The 25208-nt window shown below is 34.9% G+C and overlaps 1 protein-coding gene across 7 annotated transcripts in view; it reads right to left on the minus strand.

Moving 5' to 3' along the window:
* The window catches only part of SUPT3H (SPT3 homolog, SAGA and STAGA complex component), a 682254-nt gene that overhangs the window by 186134 nt on the left and 470912 nt on the right, over positions 1 to 25208 (minus strand). The window contains exon 1 of one of the 7 annotated variants that reach the window (XM_074237082.1): positions 1503 to 3467. The exons of the other annotated variants lie outside the window; for them this stretch is intronic. The gene's annotated coding sequence lies outside the window, so the exon portion shown is untranslated. Of the gene's footprint in view, positions 1 to 1502; positions 3468 to 25208 lie in introns of those variants that run through there. 7 annotated transcript variants of the gene reach the window in all.

A 25208-nucleotide genomic window follows, 5' to 3' on the forward strand; every position in this document is an offset into this window, starting at 1 on the left:
TCCTCACCCCGTTCTTGACCATAGACTCTTTTTTTTAAATAAACCATTCAGCACCTATTCCAAAATTACCATCCCTGCATCTCAATTAGCTCTTTTACACCCCATTCCCACCCTAGGCAATGTGCCAGCCTGTTGGAGTAACCAACTCTAGCCTATTACAACTATTACAATTAAATTAACTGATTAAAGTAACTCAACTTTCCAGCATTATTTACATTTATTTTTATTTTATTTAAGGCAATGGGGTAAGTCACTTGCCCGGGGTCATATAACTAGGCAATTCTTAAGTGTCTGGGATCATAACTGAACTCAGGTCCTCCTGATTCCAGGGCTGGTGTTCTATCCACAGGCTCTATTCACCTGGCTGCCCTGTTTTCATTTTTTTTAAACAAAAAAAGATTTATTGTGTATCCCTTGATTACTGCCCTCAAAGTCCACTGCTCCTCTACTATCACATTAAAAAGGAAGTTTTGGTATTCATCTTTTGTCAATCCTTGCAGTAATGTATTTGAAGGAGAAAATAAAATGAAACTTATAACAAATATCCTTGCAATAGATAGTGCCATAGATGGACCACACCTTGAGTTAGGAAGAGCTGGGTTCAAATATGGACGCAGACACTGATCAATACATTCAGTTTCCTCATCTGTAAAAAAAGGATCATAATATAGCACCTACCTCCCAGGGTTGTTGTGAGGATTAAAACAGAAAATTGTAAAGTACTTAGCATAGGATCTGACACACTATAGAAATATTAGCTGATCTTTGTTTTATTGTTATTACATTGATATCAAATAAGACTATTAGAAACAGTGTTCTGAGAACTATTTATTGTGAAGTTTCATATCCCTGAAAATAAGAGACTAGAGGTCTAAAATAATAGTAAATTGAACAAGGAGAATATTTCTATAACTTAATGAAGAATTAGCATTTTACAATTTTGTACGATACAAAGAAAGTAGTATACATTGTAATTGTATTAAAAAGCTAATAAGCAATAACTTTGGAAATGATATTTTAAGCTTAATCCCCAGTTTAATGACTTTATGAAGTTAACTTTCTTGGCTAGATCAATTAAAGTATGTTTAACAGTAATCTTTCAGTAATTCTTTTAGCAACTTTAGCAAATTATAGATTTGGTAAAAGAAGTATTTATTCCACAGTGATTGAAATTCACTTTGTTGGAATTTGACTTTTCATTAATAATTTTTCCATTGCTTTCAAAAATAAACAAATGACAATATCCACATTCCAGTAAATGTTTAGTTAAAGGCTAAGAAAAATGTTCACTAACAAACACAAAAATCACAATTCTTTGAATAAATTTAAAATTTTTCAGGAAACACACACACACACACACACACACACACACACACACACACACACACACACACACACACACCCCTACACCTCTGCCCCCTCCCTCGAATCAACTAGTGTAGAATTCACATCATGATAAAGGTAGCTGAAAGAGAATTTACTACAAGCAACTATTCACTTACTTTCCTATCCACCCAAAGAGTTAGGTAGCTGAGGTAGAAGCTTAAGTCATATTTTGCCAAGAGAACATCTGACAGAAGGGGATACCCAATCTCTTCCTAAGAGGAGAGGTAAGGGCTGGTGAAGCTAAACTTTTCCTGAAAGGTAACAGAGTAAATAAAAGTTTTGAGTACAATTTCTAAGTTCCCGAGGAGACAATACATAAAATAGAGTCAGTATGATGCAAGCTGAACTTTAGGTAAATTCTGGGTTCAAATTGCCTTTCTTTCACTGACTCTGGATAGGTTATAGTACTTAAGAGTCACAAAGAGCTATCCTGTGAGAAAGGTAGCCCTAGTACTATTTTGCATAAAATGAAATACTCATAATCATGACCAATAAACTCTTTAACACATCAAAGTCATCCTATTTTAACAATTAACTGGGAGAATATTGTAATATAATTTAAATCCAGGGTTTTCAAAAATCTGAAAAAATTTCAGCCAACAGTGACTATATGAGAAACTTTTTTGCAAGTAAAGAAATGCAGTCTATAAAATGATATTTCAGGATATTTCAGTAAAGTGGCATAAGACATCCAAGACTATTGAGTTCATTTTAATCAAATTTTCTTAAAAATTTGATTTGTATTGAGGCTACAAACAGAATCTTGATGCAACTAAAACAAAGTGGGATATAATGAAGAGAAAACTGGCTTGGGAATCATAGGACTTGTTTCTCCTTTCAGCTTGGGCACTAACTAGTTATGTGATTTTGAATATGTCACACATCTCCATAACTTTTAGGTAAAAAATAATTATACAAGTGAAATCATACAAAACATATTTCCATATTATCCCTGTTGCAAGCAAAACAAAACAAAGCAAGAAAAATAAAGTGAAAAATTATACTTCAACTTGCATTCAGAGTTCAGCAGTTCTCTGGAGGTGGGTAGCCTTCTTTAGTGAGTCCTTTGGACTCAATGGATCATTACATTGGTCAGAGTAGCAAAGTCTTTCATAGGTTATCATCATTATAATATTGTTATTGTTGTTTAGTTTTCTTCTTTCTGTTTACTTCACTCTTCATCTGTTCATATAAGTCTTCCCAGGTTTTTCTGAAACCATTCTTGTCATTTCTTATAATATAATAGTATCCCATCACAATTATATGCTACTTAGGGGAACATTGATTTAAATATAAAAAAAATCATAAAAATACTGGAGGATAATGAACTTTTTATCTTTCAAATAGTAGAGATAAGTTCTTAATCAACTATGACAATGATGACATTTTAGATCAGATTTAACATAAAAATCAAACTCCTGCAAAACAAAAACCACTATGCCCAGAATGTAAAAAAAAAAAAGAATGGGGGAGAGTAGGGAAAATTTTTATTTAAATATCTGTGATAAAAGTTTGCCATATAAAACCTTTAAGGAACTGACACACATTTATTCAAGTAAGAACCATCCTACAATTGATTAGGGGTCAAAATGATTAGCCATATTAAAAATAGTTGAATTTTCTATTTAGAGAAATATAAATTAAAAGTACTGTAAGATTCTAATACTCATAAAAATGGCAAAGATAATAAAATCTGATACTAGTATGTCAGAGTGTTTAACAGGTATACTAATATACTACTGGCAGTATGATTTGGGCATCTATAAAGCAATATGTAACTACAAAAGAGAAGTTAACAAAATGTTTAAATTCTTTGATTATAACCTAATCAAGTTAATGAAAGGGGAAAAAAGTGGTGAATCTGTACAAAAAACATTATTAGCAATAGTATTTAAAAGGAAAAAATAAAAAAAATATTATAATTCCTCTTCCCTACCTCATAAAATGGGAGAGACCCAGTGACTGAATACCCAGATGATAAAATAAATTGTGATATATGAATACAAAGGAGCATTAGTGGGCCATATGAAAAACAAAAATGAAGACTTTAAGACACATAGGAAAACCTACATGATTTGATGCCAAATGAAGAAAACAAAACCAAAAAAAATTACACATTACTATATAATTAACAACTATATAATTAAAGATAATAATAATAGCAACAAATACATGTTAAATACACAGGAAAAAGAAGCTTAAAGGGGTTATGGAAACAAGCAAGAGGATTTGGTTATTAACCATGTTAAATGCAATATACACATTTTGTTTGGGGTTTAAAAATTAGTAAATAACCAAGTATACAGACACATGGATGATTATAGGATCATAGGAGCATGGATTCAGTACCGGAAGTAAACTCAAGAGGCCACTGAAGCCAATTTCATTTTTACAGATGAAGAAAAAGAGCAACAGAAAGGTTTGATGGATTGTTCTGGGTCATAATGTTCATTAAGAGTCTGAGGTGTTATGTGAATCTAAATCATGATTCTAAGTCCAGTTCCTCAATCTCTTCAACAACTTGCTCTTCCATCATTTACAATTTTTTTGTTTGCTACTTCATTTTCATAAGCTTTTGTATATTCAAACATATATATATATGTATATATATATACATATACATATATATATATATGTCAAGGGAAATTAAAATTTATTTTAAAAAGTAAAATATAAGCTGATGCTTCTAGTAATGCTTTAAGGATTATGAAATGAATGAATAAGAATGCACCTCAAATGTAAAAAAAGAAGAAAGCATTTTTTTCATTGTCAGTGATTAAAACATATCTCTCCAAGGAATCTATGCAATCCTCATTTCTGGGGGACCTTAAAGACAGAGTTATTTTAGATGATGCAATTATGATGCTGCCTGAAGGCAAAAGACTTGGTTCATATGATTTGTGAAGGCTTTATGATTCTTTGATCACATACCAGTTGGTCACACTTAAACTTTAAAACAAACCAAACAGTTTTGAAAATGAATCCAAGTCTAGGGATGCAGGATCTTAAATTATATTTCCAAATTCCTTTGTGTATTAAACTACAATTTTTACAGGATAATGTCTATCATTAAGCTAATCCTGTATCTATATTTCAGCTCCTGAGTCATTTAAAGATATATGTATACACACACATATAAGAATAAATCTATGAAACTCATATATATATATATATATATATATATATTTATTGTACATATGAACATACAGACATGCATTTGCTCTGTATTTTTCTGGGTGTCCCATTAGCATCTGAAATTTAACATTTTCATCAAAATAGAATTCATTGTGTTTCTACAATACTCATCTTCTATACCTCCCTGTTTCTGAGAATTCAATTCTTCCAGGTTCCCAAGTTTGCAATCTCACTTTCCCTTATCCTAATATGTTGCCAAAGCTTATTGTTTCCTTCTTTACAATATTGCATGCATCTGTCCCAGTCTTCTCTACTCATACAACCATCACTTCCTCATTGCATTATTTCCTTATTATCTTCCACCTAGACTATTACAAAAACCTGAGTTAGTCTCCTTGACTCAAGTCTCTTCCAAATCCAATTCATTCTCCACATGGCTCCTAAAATGATTTTCCTACAAGGCAAATCTGATCAAGTCACCAGAATACTCCATAAACTCCAATGACTCTATTCACTACCTCTCAAATAAAACATAAATTTCACTATTAAGTCTCTTGAAGTCCTTCACAATCTGGTCCCCAATTATTTTTCCATTACCATTCTCTATGGTCCAGTCAAACTAGATTTCTTGCTGTTGTAGACACAGAACACTCCAATTCCTATTTCTAAGTCTCTGTACTAGCTGTTCTTTATATCTTAGATGGACTCTCTTCTCACTACTTTGCCTTTAAAAAAATCCATTGTTTCCTCCAAAATTCTGCTCAAACAATCTTGCAGCTGCTAGTGGTTTTCCTATTGACCTTATGAAACTGTTATTTTTGTTGTTGTTGATTGATTGAGTAAATGGGGATAATGAAGAAAGGTATTGAATAAAAGAGAATACAGCAAGTTCATGAGAGATGTTCCTAATGCTGAAGACAAGGACCATCTGTGGAGAAGTGGGGTGAAGGTAGTGTTGTAAACTTAAGTAAAGAGAAGGAGATCTGAAAGGACACTGAAGGGAATGAGGTAGAAAATCTGAAAATAATAAAAATGACTGCCACCAAGTAGTGAGGGTCAAGTTGAGATTAGAGAAAAGCAACTTGAACTTGATTTGATACTCATAGTTGTATGACTCCTTCCAGTAGTGGTCAACAGCTCAGGATTAGAAACAGAAAGGCTGGATGATGGGAAAAAATCATAGTTGGAGCTTGGCAAATATAAAGAATTCTAGGACAAGAGAGCAATAGTCAATGTAGTTCAGATTGTAAACTATAGTGTCAAGACTGTGAAGTTAGGAAAATGAAGTCAGAGTTGGGCTGATGGTCTGGGAGAAGAGAGAAGATGAGATGTCTACTCTGGCTGCATCACAATAGTACTCTTCTGACTCCTCTACAAGGCACCATACTCCAATAACTTCATCAATGGGAACTCACTATTCTATCAGTTTTGGCGCTTACACCTCGTCCCTCTTCTCTATTTCTCAAATTGGAGGGCAAAGGGCAGAGTTCTGACCCTGAAACCTCCAGTAAAGGAGGCAGCTCTCATTTCTCATCTGCATCTACTACTTTGGGACTCCTAGATTTATCCACCATGCCCTCACAGGGACTACCTCCTTCTCCTGCTTTGGAAAGTTTTTCAGCTTCCTGTTGGGATATCCTTTCCTGGCATTAGATTTAAAGCACCTTGAGGACAGAGATTATCTTTTTTATTTATATTTATTTATATTCCCACTGCTTTGATAATTCCTGGCTTATAGTAGGTGCTTCATAAATTATCACTGACTATAGAGGTTGAGTTTCAGAACCAAAATGCATAAAGAGAAAATGGTAAGTGATTAACATCAGTAAAAGGAATTACTGTGTTTCAGATCACAAAGTTGGTAACGGTGACATCTAAGGTATGACTGGCGGGGAGAGGGTAAAGAACTAATGAAACTGAAGATCACATAAGTTTAGAGACTATATAAACTGAGAATTTAGGGCTTTCAAAGGGCTAACAACCCCAGAAATTGCCAGATTAGAATATAATTGGAGAATATTTAATAAAATAAAACTTTAAGATAGATAATGTAAATTTGTGGTTTTTCTAAGTCAATATGCAGTATATAGGTATGAATCCCTTTCTATTTGAGGATGATATCACTGATCAACATTAATATTTAAGTCCCCAAGGAAGAGGATTCTCTCTATAAAGTTCTTAGAGAATTATCAAAACAGAGTTAGAATAGAGAGTAAAAGATGTAAATCAGATAACTTAAGCATTTGAAGAAAGTAAAGCGGTACCCACCCAGAGGTAGCAAATGTCTGCTAAGAGATACTGGATATAGTAATATGGATAGACTGAATCCCAAAGGAGGAGGGAAGTAGCATGGCATAGTCAGACTTAAAATGAGGGAAAGATGGGTTCAAACTCTGCCTCAACCACTTCCTAGCTGTGTGAACTTGGGACGGTAACTTTACTCTGAACCTCAGTTTCTTTTTTATTTTAATTTTAATTTTTTTAATTGAATTTTACAATTTTCCCCCAATCTCACTTCCCTGCCCCCACTCCCCACAGAATGCAGTTTATCTTTACACTGTTTCCATGCTATAAATTGATCAAAACTGAGTGTTGAGAGAAAAATCATATCCTAAAAGAAAAAAAATAAAATATGAGATAGCAAAATTACATAATAAGATAACTTTTTTAAAATTAAAGGTAATAAATAGTCTTTGTTTAAACTCCACAATTCTGTCTTTGGATACAGATAGTATTCTCCATCACAGATACTCTAAAATTGTCCCTGACTGTTGCACTGATGACATGAAAAAGTTCATTAAGGTTGATCATCACCTGTTGCTGTTAGGGTGTACAATGTTCTGGTTCTGCTCATCTCACTCAGCATCAGTTCATGCAAATACTTCCAGGCTTCACTGGATTCCCATCCTTCCTGGTTTCTAATAGAACAATAGTGTTCTATAACATACATATAACACAGTTTTTAAGCCAGTCCTCAATTGTTGGGCATTCACTCAATTTCCAATTCTTTGCCACCTCAAACAGAGCTGCTATGAATATTTTTTGTGCAAGTGATGTTTTTACGCTTTTTCATGATCTCTTTAGGGTATAGACTCAGTAGTGTGAAACTCAGTTTCTTAATCTGTGAAATGAGCATTTTGGAAGGGATGAATCTCTAAAATTCCTTGCAGTCCTATATCTATGATGCTAGAGGCTTCTGAGAGATGGTGGCAAAATGGAAGGTCCCTATATGGTCATGGAATGAATGAATGAATAAAAAGCAATTATTCATGTGTTAGCCATCATGCCAAAAGCTGGGAATTAAATACTTGCAAGAATGACAATCCCTGCTGAGTTTATATTCCAAAAGAAAAAGATAGTCACAAAGAGCGGTGGTAAGTAGAGAGGGTTTTGATCTAGGAAGTCAGAGAGGATGGGTAGGGAACTTGACAGAAATGTCCTCATCAAGAACTGTAGTATTGATTTGTTAGGTAGTAAGGGATAAACTTACTCCTCTCAAACTCTTTAAATAAGACAGAGACTCAGCCCTTAAATAGTTCACAATCTAACAGGAAGGGATAAGAGATGTGCATAATCAGAGTAATACCAGAAAGAGATAAGAGAAAAGGTTAAAAAAAAAAGACAAAACGCTGAAAAATCTTGAGAGGCAGATTGCTTCCAGTCAGAAGGATTAGTGAAGGCTTCACAGAGAAAGTGACATCTGAGTTAAGCTTGGAAGGAAACAAGAAAATACAAGAGGCAAAAATGAGGAAAGGCAAGAGGGGATTGGGAAGAATCTAGTTTGGCTGTAACAGAAACAAGTGATTACCCCCCCCCCCCCCACTTAATGTCTCTGGGCATTTGGCCAGCACCTCTCCTTTGAACTTCTGTTACTCTTCTTTACATGAAGATTATTTTACACTCTTCTGCTTACCCATTGAACCATAAGCTTCATAAGAGCTGTCTGTGACAAATATATTTCTGTATATCTAGTACCAAATAGAGTCCTTGCATATAGTGGGTGTTTAACAAATATTTGTGAAAAGAGGAAGGGAGAGAGTATTCATGAAGGCAAATGGGGAGAGATGTAACATCATTAAAATGCAGCATTTCATCAATGTAAAAATCAATTTAGTCTTTTCTACCATATCATCCCCTTCTTAACTGACTAGTATTTCACTGTTTCAGATATATGAAAAAAAATAAGTACACTATGTAAATTGATAAAAGCTGTTCCTAGCATTTTTAGAGTCTCATTTAAATTCCTCTTTTTTTGGAATGATAAGTCAAATACAGTTATGTAGAATTTTGAAAAAAGTATGATAAAGCTATAATTATCAGCATCACATGATTTAAAGAATCCATTGTTATTTATGTATTTTTTAAAAAATTACCAAACCACAGCCAATGAAAGCCTGCAAAGCTTATGGAGAGGCCCTATAAACACCAACTATGTATTTACTGTAAGAAGAAAGCAAACTAGACATGGGACTAATTCTCCAAGTACTCTATTTAAATGTGAAATTAGAAGAAGAACAAACAAGAATCATTTGAATGTTTTCTTTAATCTTGTTTTGTATATGAGTTATTTACAAATAACTTTCAAGATTTAAAGAATTCAAGTTTTAAAAGTAATCAAAAATATGCCTTGATAATATATTTTAAAGTTGAAATTAGGGTAATAGTATATGGGCATTAAAAGTATAACATTGGGGTACTTAACCTTTTTGTAAAAAGTACTGTTTTGGCAGTTTGGTGAAGTTCACAGATTCCTGAGGATAATGTTTTAAATGTATGAAATGAAATACATAGATTACAAAGAAAACCAATTATATTGAAATACAGTTGTTTGTGGACTGCAGAAAAAGAATTCATGGTACAGTGCCTTCTATTTAGAACAGGACTACACTTTTAAAGAAAAAAGGACTCCACTTTTAATTTGTTTATATAATGCACCATTTGGATACCCAATAACTATGAATAACAACTGATTTACACATGCCCAAGAAGAAGCAGTCTGATAAAGTGGAAAGAACACTGGACTTTAAAATCTGCAGGTCTGGGTTCAAGTACAAATCTAATAATACTTACTAGCTGTATGAGTTTGGGAAAGTCAGTTAATCTCTGAGCCTTAGATTCTTCACTGTTAAAGGCACTACTTATTTTAGAGGATATTAGGGAAATATTTCATGAAACATTAAAATGTAATATAAATATGAAATGCCATCATTTTTATTCTTTTTTTTAGGTTTTTGCAAGGTATTGGGTTTAAGTGGCTTGCCCAAGGCCATGCAGCTAGGTAATTATTAAGTGTCTGAGGTCGAATTTGAACTCAGGTACTCCTGACTCCAGGGCTGGTGCTCTATCTACTGTGCCACCTAGTCACCCCTATCCTTATTCTTAAGATTAAATTTTTTAAAGACATCTTGGGCTACTTATATGATTTAAAGCAAAATGAAGAAAATAGAGCAAAAGAACAATATGCATGAGCAATAATGTAAAGGAAAAGAATAATAAAAATCAATAGAAATCAGATTAATTTCAATGAATAATACTAGTTCCAGAGAATAGGGCACATCACTCAGATCTTCCTTCAATATAAAGATGGGGTGGGGGGGGTGAAAGTCAATAAATATTTATTGACTGTTTACACTTAATTGTTTTTCTCTGTTAAAAGGGAGGATATTTAATGGTGGAGAGAGAGAGAGAGAGAGAGAGAGAGAGAGAGAGAGAGAGAGTGTGTGTGTGTGTGTGTGTGTGTATATATATATATGTATATGTATATGTTGGGGAAAGGGAAGTATATTAGAAAATGATTGATAGGTAGAGGAAAACCAAATGTACAAAAACCAAAAAATAATCAACAAAAACATCACAGGCCCCCAAAACTTTTTAACAGCCCACAAAATTTGCACTAATCCTTTTCCATACTAGGCAGGCAGACTTCTTTCTCATTAGGTTGAGAATAAAAAACAGTTTATTTTAGCCAATGCCCAAAGTTACTGGCCAAAACAAAAATTTTCATGAAAATTTAATAGGCAAAAACTAGAGAAACAGGGCTATTTTGTGGTAGAATCCATGACTGGTTTTTAATATGAAAAGAAGATTGATTTCATTTCACCCTTTGCCTGATTTTGATGAGGACCAAACACAAAGGCTATATACTAACATTCTAAGTTCCTGTATGAGAAACACTTGATTATATAAGACTAAAAAACATCCATGTAGAATGATTAAAAAAAAACCACAAACTAACTTCTTTTAATTAAGTCACTATATATTTTCCCAATACTCTTCACTCTTTTATCCTCTTAACAACCTCCCCTCCCACCCTTTATCTCACCACATGACATGGTCCCCAGGGGCTTAGGAATAGAAGGAACCAAGAGCAAAGAGAGGTAAGAGTCATGGCTGCAGCAATGTGCTGCCCCAGAACTGGAAGACTAGAATAAGAAGGGATGAGTGGGAGAATCTTACAGATACTGCACAATAATGCAATAAATAAATGCTAGAAGTAAGATGAATCTTTATTTAAACTTACCTCTGATACTATGGTTTGCAAAAGCAACTTCTTGACCAAATTTTCTCATACCAAAAAAAAAAAAATACATTAAAGAGACATAAACATTCTGTGTCCTCAGAATCCTTCCTCACCTCTAGGAGGGTGAGGTCCAGCTGTGAAAACCCATTATGGTGCGGTTGTGGCTGTGACATGGTTCAGTGGAGTAAACCCAAAGGATTAGGTTATATCAAGGTTTCAGTGCATTTAGACTATTATTTCCATTTAATAGTGTGACTAAATCCCCAAATGATCTCTTTTGTTATTTCTGCATATAAATTCATTTAAATCAGCACATTTTAAGGGCCATTAAAAAAAGTGACCATTTTGGTCATTTTTGCTCCTTTTTAATTAATCATGTAATGTAAAATGTTTGACACTAAGGAGCACAGAAGTTCACATTTGGTTTTTCTGTGAGTACAAAGTATTTGTAATACTATGATCTTCAGGCTTCCTGTGGACCAAAAAGTACAAACTCATGGTATAGATTGTTTATATAGCTGAATTAAAAGAAAATGCACATTTGTCAATGACAGTCTCTCCTTTTTTGAGGCAGAGGACCTGGATTCAAGAGCTGCCTCTGTTATTACCTTCATGATGCTAAGCAAATCTCTTTCCCTTTCTTGCTCTTAATTTCAATCATCTGTAAAATGAGGAAGTTGGAAAACTCTACGGTCTCTTTTCTAAGACCCTAATTCTTCTCCCTACTCTTTCTTTTCTTTTCTTATTTTTCCTTTTCTTTTCTCTTTATTTCTTTCTTTCCTTCCTTCCTTCTTTTCTTTCTTGTTTTTACTATTGACAGGAGTTGTCTTGATTTTTGTTGACAATATAGATATTTGCTAGGGATGGAATAAGAAGAAAAAGTCTTGATTCAGATGTGTTTCCCAAAGTCAGATCAACAAGCATTTTTTTTTTTTGGCAAGGCAATGGGGTCATTTGACTTGCCTAAAGTCCCACAGCTAGGTAATTAAGTGTTGAGGTCAAATTTGAACCCAGGTTCTCCCAATTCTAGGGACTGGGGCTCTATCCATTTTAACCACCTAGTTTCCCCCCTTCAACAAGCATTTTTAAGTACTTCCCAGACACTGTGTGTCCTCCTCCCCCCCCCCCCCCCCCCCCCCGCCCAGATACAAAAACAAGCAAGCCAATAAAGAACATCCAATACAAAAGAAGACAACATCCCTTTCCCTCAAAAAAAAAAAAGCAAGCAAACAAAAAAAAGTCCAAATGAGGCCTTGCTCTCAAGATGCAAACAGCTATGGACAAATTATGTAGATAATGCATACCTACATAGGCTAAATGATGAAAGAAAAAGCACTTATATTAGTGAGATCAGGAACGTTTTCCTGCAAAAGGGTAATATTTTAAAGGTGTGGGTATCTGAGGGTTTTCTAATACTTCCAACAAACAGAATGTGCAGCAAGGACATGGTTAAGAACTGCCCTCTACAGGTAGTATTGGAATTGTAACAATGAGCTATTCAGAAGTTAATTGGTTTAAGAACAATTAATCAAGAAGCACCTACTATGTATCAGAAACCAGGGATATAAAGTAAGGGAAGGAAGAGAGAACTCACAAGAGATCCAACAGAGGCTATAATATGAGCAATAAAAGGTAGTGAAGTCTTCCTTGGGACTTTTACAGAAAGCAGAGAAACACATAGTAGAGGGAACCTGGGCTGATTTTAGGACCTGGGAGAATTGAGCCTCTGATACTTCCATTGGAAGATAAAACTATTTGTATATTTGCAGGAGCAAGAAATTCAAGAGAAGGAGAATGTCCAGGAAGATGGCAAAACAGACATAAATAAGCCAATAAGAACAACAGTATACCTGGGATAAAAGAATTAGTGGAACCACTGCTGGGATTGTCATAATAATAATAATAGACAATATTTATAAAGCACTTTGCAAGTTTGCAAAGTGCTTTAAAAATCTGATTTCACTTTGAACTTACAACAACCCTAGAAAGTAGATGCTATTGCTGTTGAGTTGTTTCAGTCTTGTTCAACTCTTCCTGACTCCATTTGGGATTTTCTTGGCAGAGTGACTAGAATAGTTTGCCATTTCCTTCTCCAGCTTATTTTACAAATGAGGAAACCGAGGTCAACTGGATGAAGTGACATAGCCAGGGTCACCTAGTTAGTAAGTGTCTAAGGCAGGTTTTGAACTAACAAACTTCAGGCCCAGAACTCTAAGATGAAAAATCACAGGGCTAGAAGGAACCATTGACCTTAGATAGCCTAACCCTTCATCTTCTAGAGGAGGGAGGAGCAAGGCAAGGGCCTGAAGAGTGAAGTGATTTACTGAAATCTCATAAGGAGTAAGTCAATTCAGAATTCCCTACCCAGGCTTTCTGATTCCAAATTATGAGTCTTCTAAAACACAAGGAGTTACTGTGGCTTGGTATTGCTGAAATGGACCATAGAGAGTTAGTCATGGAGAAGGCAAATAGTTTAGCTTCCACTGCTGTTCTGACTGTCAAGATTTGATCTTTTCTGGGGTTTCCTTTGAGTAAGCAGAGAGAAGAGAAAGAGGAAACAGGAGCAAGGGGAAGATTGTTGCCATGCTATCCTAGGACTGGGATAGAGAAGAAATCAGATATACCATCAGGAGGTAGCAAGGAGGAGGCTTCAGAGGTCTCACAAGAACCAACCTGAGGTTTCCCCTTGTACCATGCAAACTGGCAAAAATGAGAAATGAGAAGAGTTTGGGATTAACCTTGCCAAGCTGTCATCAAACTAGTTTGAATTCTACCATTAAGTTCCAAATCTATCTAATGTACAACTGTCTATCCTTTATCTTCACCACAAGAATAAGGAGATACTTTATTACATGATTTGATAAAATCTAGGTAAAATATACCTAAAACATTTATTTCCCTGACCCAAAAGTTTAGTGCCTGTCAAAAAATGAGCCAGGGTTAGATCTGTTCTTGCTTAAGTTATGATGGCTCCTCTGTCTATCACTTCATTTACTAGGTATTCACTATCCAATGCTTAGGAATATGTTCTAGAATTGTCAAAAACTGAAGTTGAACTTACTTGCTTAGACTGTGCAAACTATTTCTCTCCTCTTCTCTTCTCTCCTCTCCCCATCCCCCATCCCAGGCCTTTAAAAAAATTGGAACATTTGGTGCCTGTCTAATTTTGTTTCCCATGATTTTTCAAATATTCCTGAAAATGGCTCAGAAATCACATCCACCAGTTCTTTCTATATCCAAGTTCATTTGACTAAGGTCACTTTAATTCGTAAGGGCACATGCACTATCTTACTATCTATCTCCTTATTAACAGTGTTCATCAATGCTTCCTTAGTCATTTTTGTTGGTCCATTTCAGTACGAAAACTATTTTCCTTGGAAAAGAAAATATAAGTAAAATTAGAATGAACATCTCAGCTTTTTCTTTTTGCATTATTAGCTCATTTACCACAAGGAATAGTCCTATCATTTCCATGATCTTCTTTTCCCTAAGGGAGCCAAAACCACTCTTCTTGATGTCCTTTGTGATTTTTTACTACCATGAGCCTCAGCACTTTGGATGCTATTCTTATAGTGCCACACTTCTGTTTTTGTTCTCTATCATCTGTCCTTGTTCCATTATACATATACTATATACATAGTATATGTATATATACATGGATGTATATATAGTATGTGTTTTTTTAAAAATAAAAGTTGGTGATGAATTCTCAACCAGGACCTAGTTCCTCTGTTAGTGAGAATCAGTTCCAGAATAGAATTTCTTTTTGTGAATTCCCTTAATAGTTAAGATAAGTGAAGTTATTAACTGTTCTGTTTGAGCAGATAATAATAATTATGACACTGATAATAATAATATGGCATTTATATAATGCCTACTATGTTCCAGACACTGTGCTTAGCACTTTATTATTTCATTTAATCCTCACAGTGAACTTGAGAAGAGTTATTTTGGTCCTTAATTTAACAGTAGAAGAAACTGAGGCCATGGACAGAGTAATTCCAAAACTATCCATTTGAGACTAAAGAGGTTTACATTTTCTTTTTCAGGGAGACATACCAAAAAAGACCTCTAACAACTAGGTGAAATCTCTGGAGATGATAGTGGGAAGGGAAGAAAAGGAGCTGAGGATGAAGTGGAGTGGACTGATCCCCCTAGTCAAAGGGGGGGGAACAAGCCAAGTATATGCTTTGTAGGGGGGAGGGAGGAGTAGGTTAGGGAGATGGAAGGGGTGGTGGAACCCACAGCTAACTTATTCTACCACAATGTTTACCACGGCATGCAAATCAGCAGGTGATATGGATAACTATGCCAGTTTCGCCTCCTAGAATTAAAAACACATTTGAAAGCCAAAGACAGCTGCAAATTGGGATTATGGCAGTGTAATTACTAACTGCACAAAGGAGACTAGTTTCTGTCAGTTTCCAATCTGTCCTCAGTGCCTCCATCTCATGAAGAAGTGTGATCATTTGTATATGCTTCTTCCTCAGGTTGTCAAAAAAAGTAGTATTTATTCAAATACTGTATCCAAAGATAGCTTGCATAGGAAAACCAATATGTATTGTATATAGACTTTATCAAATCAGACTTCAGATATGTAAAACTAAAGGGTTTGGTTCCCTAGAATCAGATGCCCGGGCTTATATCAAACAATAAAGTTATGGGCAGAGGAAGCAGGAAGAAAACATAATACATGTCATATATGAAAAATCCATAGTGGGATGGTCTTGAAACTTAGGCAAGAAAAGCTAAGAAATTTGAGTTCCAAGAGATCTCTGCTTTTATTTGTTATTAAAACTTAATAATTATAATAATTATAATAATTTATTTCTATGTAATAATTAGAAGTCGATAAAGGGCTTTGTGTGTTAGATGTCAAATAGAATGCATATAATAAAATTTTAATATAAAATATGTTCTAATGTTGAACTACTTTTGTAAAATTGATGATCATCGTTTTTCAACAGAAAACAAGTGATTCACAAAATTTTAGAGATGGAAGTGAGTATGATCTTAACGACCATAAACCTAATCCTCTGAATTTACAAATGACTAAAGGAAGTCCAAAATGCACACTGCCTAGGTCAAGGTAAAGCATTTTATAAAACTGGATCAAAAATCTAGGTTTTTCAATTTTTATCTCTTAGGATCAGAAAATCCAAAAGGAGTTAGATCAAGAAAGATAACTATTGACAGATAAGGGGAGAAAAAATTTTAAGACTTTTGTAGGTAACCATTAAATTGGTAAAGGGTATTTTTAAGGCACTTTAAAAAAATAATTTTTTTTTGGTCAAAACAATTTCTGGTTCACTTAAAAAAATTCTAGTCCTATTAAAACAATTTTAATTTAAAATGTTTCTGCTAAGATTTAGAGTCATTAAACAAGGCCTAAAACTTCTAATTGTGTATATATTTGGACAGTAGATATTCTTTAAAGGGACCATTAAATTCACTAAGGTTTCTAGTATGATACTGTATCTGTAATAGAGTCACATGCCACTACAGACTTTTTCTATGTTATGGCATCATAGAACTAAACTTCATTTTAGAGATAAGGAAATTAAGGTCTTAGAGAATGAGCTGTTTAAGTTCACACAACTTAGTGTCAAATTAAGTTCTCGACAGCAAATTCAGCACTGAAACATCTCTGTAAACAATATTGTCTTGGAAAGCTATTAGTCAATCCACAAATATTATTAAGTACCAATTATGTAACAATGCTGGGAGTGCAAAGAGGAAGATAATGCCACAGAGGCAGAGGGCGATTATTGTGAACCACTGCAGCTAGGAATCTTAGGGATTTTAGTCCTGTTCCATCTGCTGGTGTTAGACCAGAAGAAGATGGAGTTTGTTGAGGACTGGGGACAAGATACTGTGGCACACAGAGCTTGAGCAAAGGGTGTCTAGGCCTGGGAGCAGAACACAGCTTGGGAGAAGCAATAGGGCTCCCAGGAGATGACCAGCGTCAACATCCAAAGCAGGTAAATGGGAACCAAAGAATCTAACTGGAAAGAGGACATGAGCAGCAATGGTCTCTCCTACTCATCTGTAAAGTCAAGCAGGAAAGTTATCTTCTCTTTCCTCTCTTTTCTCCTCTCTGTTTAGGGAGAACTTAAAAAACTCTTAGCAACATGTTTTTTTTTTTCCATTTCTCCCACCCCCTCCCCATTGCCAATGATAATTTGTAAGCCTGGTTCCTTTTTTCTTTTTTAAATAAATGCATTGTTCTCATTGCCCATGGGCATATCATCACGGGGTCAGAGTGTATGTGTCATCATGGCTCTAAGGAGTTTTTTTAATTTCAGAGACTATCTGTGCGGCTCTTACTTCAGAGGTTAAAAAAAACCTCCCTGCTGGCTAATGAATTATAATATAATTTTATGAATGATCTAACAGCTTTCCCAATCAGAACTCTAAAACTTGAAGTTGTGCCTTACTTAGATTTCCCTGAGAAAAATAAGCCAATGAAGTCATGTTGCTACTGAGAATCTGAATACTGAGTTCAAGAGACTAAAACTCTGTCCCTTTTTTGTGAAGGGAATAGGGAGGGGCTGAAGGATCTAGACCCAGCTCTGGCTGTCCCAATAAGTATGGTTTGTGAGGGCTGGGAGGGAATAGGGAGGAGAGTATAATAACCCTTTGTACTTCGGGCTTGGAAGTACCACCTTGTGTTACATAAAAGTGAAACATTTCTTGCCTTTCAGGAAAAGGAGATGAAGATATTGCTCACCTAAGAAACCTTGTTTCAGATCAACATCACATCCCAGTGGTGCAAGATTAAATTTTTATTAACTTTGTGACAGAGGAAAGAAACCAGCTAAATTGTCTCTCTTTCTGGAGAGGTGACAAAGATGATAGAGTGCTGAGCTTGGATTCAAGAGGTCCTGAGGTCAAGTTTGACTACAGACACTGATTAGCTGCATGACCCTGGGCAAGTCACTTCACTTCAGTTTGCTTTAGTTTCCTCACCTGTAAAATGTGAATAACAAAATGAGTTCTTACCTGTAAAACGTTTAGCACTCTGCCTAGGCCCTAGGAGATATTTGTCTCCTCTCTCTCACCTTTCCCAGCACCCCTACATCTTGGAAGTTTTCCTCTGAAGCTAGTCTCATTTTATGTTGTATAGACCTTGTTTGCATGGGGCTTCCTGAGAACAGAGATCTTTTGTTCTTTTGTCTTTCTTTGTATTCACAGAGTTGGGCATAACAGTACTTCTACCTGATACAGAGAGGGCTTTCAATAAATGCTTGTGGTCAGCTCACCCTATGTTTCACTTAGGAGGTGGAAGAATTGAGTTCTCCCAGATCAAATTTCTTGTAGTATTTGATTTTATGATTGATGATCCTAAAAATTTAAAATTGGAAGGGACCCTAGAAGTCATCTTGTCCAACCCCCTTGAGTATTTATTAAGAATTTACTATGTACCAGCAAATGTGCTGGGGATACAAAGAAAGGGGAAAAATGGTTTCTGCCTTAGGGAGCTCTCATTCTAAAAGAGGAGAAACAGTCAAATAACTATGTACACACAAAAACTATATGAGATACATGGGAAGTAATCTCAGAAAATCAGAAAAGGCCTCTTGGAAGCGGTGGGATTACTGCTGAAGCTTGAAGAAAGCCAAAGATGGAGGTGAGAAGAGAGAACATTCTAGGCAGAGAGAGAGAAAAGGCACTAATTTTTTGAGGTGGAATACAGTGTTCAAGAACAGCAAGAAGGTCTATGTCACTCACTGGCAGCAAAACTATTCTTTTAGGTGTTTGAGAGGTCCACATATTGTTATACAAAATGTCACTGGTTGATATAAGATGCTATCACTGATTAACAAGTCATTCTTGATATGACTATCACTACATTTTGAAAGGGAATAGATGTAGCTTTGATTCTGAGACTAACTATTTAGACAATTCAAGACAATTGAAAGCAAGTCACATAAAAATTCTCCTAGAAGTTAACTGATGATATTACCATATGTCCCCATGTATAAGATGCACCCTTTTTCGAAAAATGTGGGGTCTAAAAACTGGGAGCTACAGTGGTTGCAGATTATTTTACTTGCATTTTCTTTGCTTGATGTGTTTGTGATCATTTTTCACATTTGTTACTAGTATATTAGGTTACGTTTGGCCATGTTCTGCCCAGAAATAACTAAGAAAAAGATTTTTGTAGTGATGAATTCAAGTTAAAAGTGATCCAGTTTGCAAAAGTGAATGGAAATTGTGCTGCTGAATGTCAGCTGGTCATCAAAACAATCTGAGACTGGTTACAGGAAGAAGAAACCCTACTGAAAAGACCCCGGCAGAAGAAGGACTTAAGAGGCATGTCAGAAAAATGGTGTGATTTAGAAAGGGAATTGAAGAGATGGATTGAACAGCAAAGGGCCATTGGAATTCCTATGTCCACAAAGATGGTTCAGCATGAGGCAAGAAGAACTGTTGATAAAAAAAAGTTCCTGATTTCAAAGGAGGTCCTTCATTGGTTCTTCAGGTTCATGAAATGTAACGGACTAAAGCATGTGTCCATGTACCAGACTTGCCCAAAAGATGCCTCAAAGCTATGAGCAGAGAAGGTCCTTGAATTTCATGATGAATAAAACTTGAGTTCAATAACTTTGTGTAAGACATCTTTTTTTTTCAAATTACAAATTATAAATTTCAAATTAAGGTACATCTTATACATGGGAGAATCTTATACATGGGGAAATGTGGTCATCAACAAAGTGATCCCTGGGTATGATGATATAAACATATAGAGTTTTTGAGGGAGTTTTTGCCCTCTCTAAATATATTTTTAAAATGTTCCTTTATGAGTACACAAAGTCATCAAATCAAGGGAAAACATTAGTTAAATAAAAAAAATAAAATTGGATGAAATTCCTTGGTTATCAAAAAGAGGTAATCATAGACATACATTTTATCCACAGATTGAAAATGACATTAAAAATTGGATCAAGTTGCTAAAAATGTAAAATTGACATCATTTCACTTCTGTCTGATAGCAAATGGGAAACTCTAATCTGTAGTCTGCTAATAAGATATGTCTACAGAAAAATTGTAGTTGTAGGTATTTAATCACAAACTGATTCTTAATTTATGAAAATGATCTTTTTCCACTGAAATTTCACAAAGTACTTTCTTTTGTTCCTTTAGGATACATTTGTGTTAGTCATTTTTATTTGCCCTTTCCCCCAATTTTCCCTAATAGGCTTGCATGAGAGTAAGATTCTACAGTAGCCAGGTTCTGTATCTCTCTTAGCACATAGGCTAATAAATTATGAACACTAATGATTTCTCTAAACATTTATTTAGTTCACAAATAGTTTTTAACCCTAAGAAAATGCACACATAAGATTTTCAGTTTCAACTGAGTGGTTATCTACCTCATGTTGTAAGTAAAATTTATACTATGACAATTTGGTGATCATATATCTTTTACTATACTCTTACTCTAATAACTGATGGAACATTAAAGAATGATAGTCAGTAACTTATGAACATTCAAGATAGTCTGCAAATGTTACTCACTTTTTATGGGTTACCTTCTCTTTTCAAAATCAAAACTGGGAAGTTTATGTTGTTTTTCAAAAACTGTGACATTCATAATAAATAGATAACATTTCAAAATTTGTTCTCACAGACTATTATAAAGAACCAGAAGAAAGTCTATAGTATCTTGCTGATCTTCTATGCAGGAGTTATATAAAGATAGAAATAAGAATTACACAGGATAAGAAATTATTAAATGGAGGCCTTGTAATGTGCACTGATAGAGGAATATTTAGGATGATAAGTTCATGGACCATAGAAGAATCAAAGTCTACATTTAAGCTTTCTTTTAATAGTTGATCCTTTAAGGGAGGAATTACTTATATTTATAGCTATCTCAGTAATGTATTTATTTAGAAGGAACTTAACTTGCTTATTTACAATTAATGTCATGTAAAACAAAAACAGAAATTTTTTATTTGATTTTTCAATTATTTTGAGTTAAGTGATTTTTAAATTAAATGAATGTTCTGTCATGGGGCAGTCAAAACAAACTACATAAAATCTGAATTTGAGAGGAAAAAAAGCGCTAGCTTGATAAGAATAGTCCAAAAAAAACCAAAACAAAACAAACAGCTATTAGAATTTACCCTGACAAATTCACCCTATGTCATCATGGCATGGAAAAGACCTTGACTTAAGGACTATGCTAGCAGAGAACAAGTTACTTCTCACTCCACTAAGACAAAAGACTCTAAATATGGTTTCATATTGAGAACACTTATCCATGCATCAAACTTCTCTGGGGATGAAGGGACACATCATTAGTAGATTTAATTCTTAAGTGACTACTTCAAGGACTGTTGTGACTAAAGAATTCAAGAAAAATATCCAATGACTCTTAGTACTGTGTATCCCCTTGCTTCTTCTGCACCAACAACAGGGAATTTAAATAGTGGGACTCTAAATATGAGATCTTTCTCCATTAGCAATAAATTTTATGCATTATCACAAAAAATGAATCAGTAGTATTGATTTTCTAGCCATAAATGAAACCAGAGTATATAAAGTAATTGCAGCTAAATGGAAGACTGGATGACAGCTGTTACTTTAAAAGGCAAATACAAGTTGGTAGAATTGTTTCATCATACATCCAGAGGCAATAAGAAACAACATTTCAAGGTACACCTGGTCATTTCACGTAGTAGTGAGTGCCTGGCAAATAGCAAACACAATAAGTGTACAAGTGCACACTGAAAAATACTGTTCAGAGAAAAGAAACAAGAGAGTCCAGCAGTTTATAGATAACTATGAAGCTTTACCCCATATGTCAAACATGCTTTCTCCATGAATCAGACTGATTGTCATTGGTACAAATCAAACATTGAACAGTAAAAATATGAAACTAACTATATCTTATCTGATGTGGAAGTCAGTTCAAAATCAGCTGAATGTTTATAGGAATTCCCTCAACTATCTGAAGAAGGTTAAACTCAATATCAAATAAGAATGAGGTGAGAAGACAGCATATAATTACAATAGTTCAAACTTACCTCCTTAAAAAAGTTGTTGACATAAAAAATTAAAAAAATAGAAAAAGGTTATATTTCCCTGAATTATCATCATTTACTATATAAATTTTTATTGTTATAAAGCCAAAGAGGCCAAGAGAATCCACAATGCTCTTAGATAGCAAATCTTTGATTTTGCTAGACAATAGACAATAGAGTATCACTTCATCAAATGTTAAAAGACAATAGTTGCAAAAACAAATCTAAAGAAAACTAGGCATAGAAAAATAACCAAGTCAGGTAAACTCAAAATTATTAAATCCAAGATTACACATGGCAATAGAAAGAAGACAACAAAAACATAAAAATGGACCAGACTTGTTGCCATTTGTAAAACAGTCTCCATTCATACTTAGTGACAAGAAAATGGAAGTCCTACATTTAGAAGATAACACATCATTTTTTCCACATCTTATATAAGAAAATAGAAATAAAACTTGTGAAGATAAAATTAGAAAAGAATAATTGGATAGGACTAAGTACAAAAGGAAAAAATGGATGTAGATGACAATATTGGAGATATTATCTACGACAGTATTGTTGTTTGCTCTTCATTGTGAAAGAGGACCATGACATCCAGAGGGCAAACTCTTGATTTGTTGGTGGATTGGATCTGAGTAAGGTGGGGCTAGATAGTCACCAGACCTACTCTCTCCTCCAGAGTCACTGGAATCTAGTGTCAGGATGATCGACAATGGCTCAGATGCAGTAAGAGACCTTGGCCTTTTGAAGCTATGTCCTTCCTGGGTCTCAGTTTTCTGAAGCAATGCCCATTCAGTCATTAAAGGTTAGGTGAGACCAAACAGGGCCTAGTCACAAAAGAGTTCATCTGGGAGGGAAGGCCCTCAAGAGTTTCTAGCCAGAACAGAAACAATTACTACAGGAAAGAGTGATGGTGGTGACTTTGCACAGCTCTGCCTCACTTAAACCCAATTCATTTGCAAGTCAAGACAGCACCCTCTGACATTATTGGTCCTCAAGGATGAATGACAATCTGTGAGGAGTAGTAGCTGCCTCTCTAGGAAGGAGCTGTTATTTCTTACTCCTCAGGGTCTTTCTCGTCCTCCATTTCCAGTTGGACAATGCTATTTCTTCCTCTTTCTTCCCCTCTCCATTTCCCCTCTATCCATGTGAAGAGTCATACCCTTACATGTGAACGCTCTGTCCAAAAGAATATAAATTTGGAGGCAGCCAGGTGGTGCAGTGGATAGAGCACCAGCCCTGGAGTCAGGAGGATCTAAGTTCAAATCCGACCTCAGACACATAATAATTACCTAGCTGTGTGACCTTGAACAAGTTACTTAACCCCATTGCCTTGCAAAAATAAAAACAAAAACATAAATTTTGATCATCTGTACTTTGCAGGCTATCCTGGGGTTTGGAGCTAAATATGAAATATACTAAATAAGGGAATAAATTAATAATAACAGAAAAAAGAATAGAAAATATTATTACCAAAACATCAAAAACCTTAGAGAATATCAATAACTATGAAAATATATTTATTGCCTAATATTTATAAAACATATGTAAGAATATATGTATAGTGATAAGAATATGAGGTCAGGAAGAGTAAGGAATTTCCTAATTATGCTTTATTAACAATCAGTCCTTCGAAGTCATAGAAATGATTGGATAAAAGATGCTGATTACTTAAAAAACCACATCTGCTTTGTGGATCAAAACGTAGTCTCAAAGGGTCACCTATAGCAAAGAGCCCTTTTCTCATCAAGGAGCAAGTATTTATTAACTACTCTGAGTTTGGCTCTGTGCTAAACACTAGGATTGCAAGGACAATAACAAAACATCTCTTTTCCTCAAGGAGTTTACATTATAAAGTGAAGACAACACACACACACACACACACACAAAATTAGAACATACACATATATATATAAACTTATATATAAATTTTAAAGTGTAAACATAATAGATTCTAAATAAATACAACAAAAGAAAAAAGTATGTATGAAGCACTTACTGTGTACTGAGCTATACGCTCAATGCTAGGGATATAAATACAAACATGCAGACAGAATATGTGCTCAAGAACCTTCTAAAGGAGAATACAACATAAAAAGAAGTGGTGAGGCATGGCTAGGTGGCAGAGTGGATAGAGCACCAGCCCTGGAGTTAGGAGTACCTGAGTTCAAATCCCACCTCAGACACTTAATATAGCCGTGTGGCCTTGGGCAAGCCACTTAAACACATTTGTCTTGCAAAAAGCTTAAAGAAAAAGTGATCAGGGAAGGCCACTGTGATTTGGAAAGCTACAGGGATGATCATAGAAGGGCAAGGCCAGGTAGTTGAGTGAAATACTGCTGGAGTCTAGGCCTATGTGTCAGTAGGCTTATAAACTTAGGGAATCAATGAGGTTTTTTTTGGGGGGGTGAGGGCTTTTATGAAAGATTTCATTTAGGAGATGGTGATTGATTTGAGTCTGGAAGGAAACAAGGGATTACAAAAGGGAGAGCGACATTTCAGACTTAAGGAATAATCAATGAAAACCCAGGAAGACATGTCATAAAATGTAATATGTGACAAATAGCAGATAGGCTGGTAGCTACACTACTGTGTAAAGGGACTCTTAAGATCATACAAGGTTTTCTGATCAAAGTCAACAAAGAAACTGTGTTCTGATAATATCAATTAAAACATAAAGATTATATGCTCAAGATTTTGAAAGAGCAAGAGAGAAGCCTCCAGTGCATGAAATCATTGGATGTATTCTATGTATTTAATGGAAAGAAATGTACTAAAATCACCCAGGATGCAGGGATATTGCACTAAATCCATAGAAATGGTGAACTGGACAAGTCAGATGGTACTTAAGAGTTATGAGACTGTTCCACAGCCTTAGTATCTTTGTAAAAGATGATTCAGGTAATGACCTTTGGTTTTTAAGAATCTTTTGATACCTTTATCAATGGCATCATTTTTTCTGCTTACTTATTGTGTCTGACTTCTTGTGACCCCATCTGTGGTTTTCTTGGCAAAGATACTTTAGTAGTTTGCCATTTCCTTCTCTAACTCACTTTACAAAGGAAGAACTAAGGCAAACAGGGTTAAGTGACTTGCCCAGGGTCACATAGCTAATAAATGTTTGATGCCAG

Source organism: Macrotis lagotis, chromosome 5, assembly GCF_037893015.1.
Source record: "Macrotis lagotis isolate mMagLag1 chromosome 5, bilby.v1.9.chrom.fasta, whole genome shotgun sequence".
Taxonomy (NCBI): Eukaryota; Metazoa; Chordata; class Mammalia; order Peramelemorphia; family Peramelidae; genus Macrotis; species Macrotis lagotis.